The 5,000-nt window shown below is 38.9% G+C and overlaps 1 protein-coding gene across 4 annotated transcripts in view; it reads right to left on the bottom strand.

The window, feature by feature from the left end:
* Positions 1 to 2,800, bottom strand: part of LOC143302114 (E3 ubiquitin-protein ligase mind-bomb-like) — a 54,107-nt gene extending 51,307 nt beyond the window's left edge. The window contains exon 1 of one of the 4 annotated variants that reach the window (XM_076616650.1): positions 2,670 to 2,800. The gene's annotated coding sequence lies outside the window, so the exon portion shown is untranslated. Of the gene's footprint in view, positions 1 to 2,478; positions 2,609 to 2,669 lie in introns of those variants that run through there. The other 3 variants (XM_076616652.1, XM_076616651.1, XM_076616653.1) reach the window with 3 other exon arrangements.
* Between the last annotated feature and the right edge of the window lie 2,200 nt (positions 2,801 to 5,000).

Below are 5,000 nucleotides of genomic sequence, written 5' to 3'. Positions count from 1 at the left end.
TGTGTGTGTGTGACAAGTGTGAGTGTGTGTGTGTGTGTGACAAGTGTGTGTGACAAGTGTGTGTGTGTGTGACAAGTGTGTGTGTGTGTGTGTGTGTGTGTGTGTGTGTGAGCACTAAACTATCCAACATACAAAAGCAGCTGACTTTCCCACTGTGGGATCAGGCAGACAAGGAGTACCCTGTCTGTCAGCGACTCTCAATTACACTGCACTTTGGGAATCTGTTTTACAAAAACACTGGTGATTACTTCATTTCCTGGTATATGACAGATGAGTAAAGTGTTCCCCTGTCATCATTCTGTGGGGAGACAACATTTTCTGACAATACTACACGCCTGAGGGGAGATGATTCTCATCTGACAACACTACACACCTGTGGGGAAGACAATTCTCACAAAACTACACACCTCTGGGGAGACAATTCTCACAAAACTACACACCTATAGGGCGGCAATTATCGCATTACTACACACCTACGGGGAGACAATCCTCACAATACTACACACCTGTGGGGAGATAATTCTCACAATACCACACATATGTGGGGAGACAATTATCACATTACTACACACCTTTGGGGGGATAATTCTCACAATACTACACACCTATAAGGAGACAATTCTCACAATACTACACACCTGTGGGGAGATAATTCTCACAATACCACACATATGTGGGGAGACAATTATCACATTACTACACACCTGTGGGGGGATAATTCTCACAATACTACACACCTGTGGGGAGACAATTCTCACATTACTACACACCTGTGGGGAGATCATTCTCACAATACTACACACCTGTGGGGAGACAATTCTCACATTACTACACACCTGTGGGGGGATAATTCTCACAATACTACACACCTGTGGGGAGATAATTCTCACAATACTACACACCTGTAGGGAGATAATTCTCACAATACTACACACCTGTGGGGAGATAATTCTCACAATTCTACACACCTGTGGGGAGACAATTATCACAATACCACACACCTGTCAGGAGATAATTCTCACAATTCTACACACCTGTGGGGAGACAATTATCACAATACCACACTCCTGGGGCGGTGATGATTCTCACAATACTACACACACATGGGGAGACAATTATCAAATTATCACATTACTACACATAATTCTAACAACACTACACACTCCTGCATGACTTCTCATACACGCTGTCTTTTCTGTTAATGAATGTAGACATGCTATGTTGGTACAACAATAACTGATTAAAAAACACTTTCTCAACCCTGTTTTAAATGGCATCACAGTAAAGAAGAAAAAGTATGAAAAGTGGACTGTCAACCATCTGATTAAAAATCTAATCCACTTGACTTGTCTCCCCTGACTCTCCTTGCTTTTAGAGAGGGCAAACCCTTGTATCTTTACCTTTTTTCATCTGTGTAACTATGTCTGTGACTAATTTTGTATTTCTCTCTGGTCTGTACAGTGCGACCAATTGCCTTTTAAGTCCGGGAAACTATAATGTGATAAGAAAACTCTAGGGAGAGCTGGACAGTACAAGGTCTTCAGAGAAAACACCCCCCTCAGTCAAGTGTTTCAGCCCTTAACTTCTTACTCTCTAAGGGGGCCAGGCCTTTTAAAACTGGGAGACTATAATGTATTCATTCAAACTATTCAAAGTGTGACCTAACCATTGCTTTATATAACTACTTATAGATATCTATTTGTTAATATCAAAAATATTCTTTTTCCATTATGTTGATGGAAAAATGTATGCATCCTGATTCCAATCATGCTCTTTTACTGAATAACATTCACTGGATTTTGTGTTTGTGAAACATAATTGAACTATAATCAAACTGCTGTCATATGTATTTCTTTTTTCATGTATACATGCTAATGGGCAGCAAGTACTCATTCTTTCTAATGTCACTGCTTGAAACTGAAACTGCAGTACAATTTTCATAACTGGTGTTAAACATTCTATCCTAAGCATCGTGCATGACTATATATTATGTGTGTCTGACAAAATCTGTGATTTGTAAGTCATGACGGTTATTTGGGTATCATCTGCAAAGTCGTGTAATTAAATATGTACACATAACTGCGGAATATGTTTGTCACGGAATGCTTCCTTGTAGAAAAACACTCAAAATGTCTGCAAGCCTTATCGAACTCTGAATTCTGTCTCTTCGACATCTTAGGATACACACATTTACGTGCAATACAACAACACTGTGGTAATCAGTAGACCTGCCAGTCATCATTTCATAATGGTTCCTCAATCAGAACCTGTTAATAACAACGGACATTGTCTCCATTCTAGTCACCACCACAGGATGGTTTGTGGGAATCGATGGTCTAACAGGACCAGGAAATTAAACAGTTTTCCTTCCTGGGGACTGTTCGCTCACTTACTGGTGAATTATGCAACAAAGAAGATAAAGTGTTAAAAGAAAAAGACTAGGATTTTGTCAGCCGATAACTACTTTTAACTCTTTACCCAAATCAGCAACAGGAATCTGATCTGGATGAGCGTCGTGAAGCGGTCGGCATGTTTTGCGTGTTGACGGGGCCAGTGTACACACTGGTGGAAACTGCCTAACAATCACGCTGAGGATATTTAAAATGGCTGTCTTTCCTTTCAGACACATTAAAACCTCTGTTGAAAATCTTAAATACACATTACAGTACCTTGGCGGTTCAAAATCCTCTTGTTAATGCCACCACCACTGCACAACCGAAAGTGGCTCCTGTCAATCGGGGAAACCAGTTTACTAAACTTAGAAACATGGGACAAAACTCTGTGCTTCCCGTGAGTTGTGTTACTTGTTTCATGTCGGGGCATGTGCCTGTGGCCTTCTGTGTCTGAGACTGCTAAGTTGTGCCCTCCCACCCCCTCCCCCACTCCTCACTCCCCCTCCTCTCTCTCTCTCTCTCTCTCTCTCTCTCTCTCTCTCTCTCTCTCTTTGCAGTGGGAGCTTCGATACGTGGGGATGTGTGCGTGTCTTTATTCATTAATTAGGAAAGCTGATATTTATTCATTATTATCATTGTTATCATTATTATTGTTATAATTATTATCATTATTAATAGTAGTAGTAGTATCATTACTATTATCATTATTATTATTATCATTGTTATTGTTGTTATTATTATTTTCTGTCAATACTATTACTATCTTTATTAATATCTTTATTGTCATTTATGTATATTCATTCTTCCCCCTCCTCAAGGCCTGGCAAAGCGCGTTAGGTTATGCCTATGGAAGAACGCCGGTAGTGACGCCTCCTTCAGCAGCTGAACTGAACTCGTGTCACGAACCTGTCAATCAACAGGATGGTATATAACATAATATGGTTGCACATTGCATGGAGCATCGTTCGTGCAATATCAGATCGTACTAACCAGCAACCAACCAACCAACTCCACCACATCCCCAAAAACTTACAACACTCCAACGTTCATTTACGTCACAACGGTCCTGTGCGTCTGGATGGAGTTACTTCCCCTGGTTGATACATTGCTCCCCACAAATGGGCTGTCTTGTGTGGTACTATCCACAATCTGTATCAGCCACATGGCTGATAAACAATCTGACCCAAAGACTTAAAGATAGTTATACACAAAAATGGGTAGAAACTTGTCGTAACTCTACGAAAGCCAATAACTACAGTCTATTTAAATGCCAAATAGCTTTTGAAAATTATCTAGACATTTTGCCATTGTGCTATAGCATCCCAATGTTGAAACTCAGAACAAGTAATCACAAACTACCAATTGAGAAATGGAGACACATGAACATACCACAAGAAGCAAGATTGTGTCATCTTTGTGACATGAATCGAGTGGGAGATGAATACCACTTTGTCACGGAATGTCCTGCAATTCAAAATCTCCGCAATCAGTATTTACCTAAGTATTACAGAACACGTCCCAACTTCCACAAATATGCAACATTAATGTCTATTAGTAGTAAGAAAAAGTTACTAAATTTTGCTAAGTTCATTAAAGAAGGTTTTAATGCGTTTCGTTAGGAGTCAGTTTCAGTCCGGATTCTTTGCCACTTATGCCTTAACTGTACTTGTTGAACAGGAATTAGAACAATGACTTGTGTTAATCTTGACACCGCATCCCGTACATATCCATTTGTAATTGCATGATCATATATATATATATATATATATATATATATATATATAAAAAATGGGTGCTAAAATAACATGCAAATTATTGTGTATTTTATTTTGTTACACCATGTCATTATTAATGCTATGCTCCAACTAACCCCCCCAGTTCCCAGTTCAGGCTCAACTAGTCAGATACAGAGCCTTATTGTAAATCTAAGTTGTGATTTGTGCATTTGTCTGTTCCTATTGCATTGTACCAGACTGATGATTACATTTGGCCTTTTATTTCATTTTATTTTTCCCCCCATTTGTATTATCCCCCCTTTTGTTTCTTCTTTTTAAATTATCCTCGCTCTTCCTCTGTGGTCGTCATCCTGTTATTGTCATGTTTCCTTGTTTCTCTAGGACTCAAAAGAGTTAGTAGGAATAAACAAACTCAAACTCAAACACACAAATCGAGTCAGTGGAGACGAATACCACTTTGTCATGGAATGACCTGCAATTAAAAATATCCGCAGTCAGTATTTACCTATCACAGAACATGACCCAGCTTCGACAAGAATGCACCATTAATTTCTATTTGTACTGGGAAAAAGTTGCTAAAATTCGCTAAATTAGTGATGTGATTTAATGTGTTTCGCTAAGAGTCAGCTAGGCTCAGTATGGATTCTTTACCACTTATGCCTTTACCCTACTTTTTGAATAGGAACTGAAATAATGACATGTGTTGAACTTAACACTGCATCATGTACATATCCATGTGTATATGCGTGATCATATATATATATATATATATATATATATATATATATATATGTGTGTGTGTGTGTGTGTGTGTGTGTGTGTGTGTGTGTGTGTGTCTTTTCCCTGTGTATATCAAACCAGTTTCACTGAG

The sequence above is a fragment of the Babylonia areolata genome, chromosome 28, assembly GCF_041734735.1.
Source record: "Babylonia areolata isolate BAREFJ2019XMU chromosome 28, ASM4173473v1, whole genome shotgun sequence".
In the NCBI taxonomy this organism is placed as follows: domain Eukaryota; kingdom Metazoa; phylum Mollusca; class Gastropoda; order Neogastropoda; family Buccinidae; genus Babylonia; species Babylonia areolata.
This window is presented reverse-complemented; position numbering and strand designations above follow the sequence as displayed.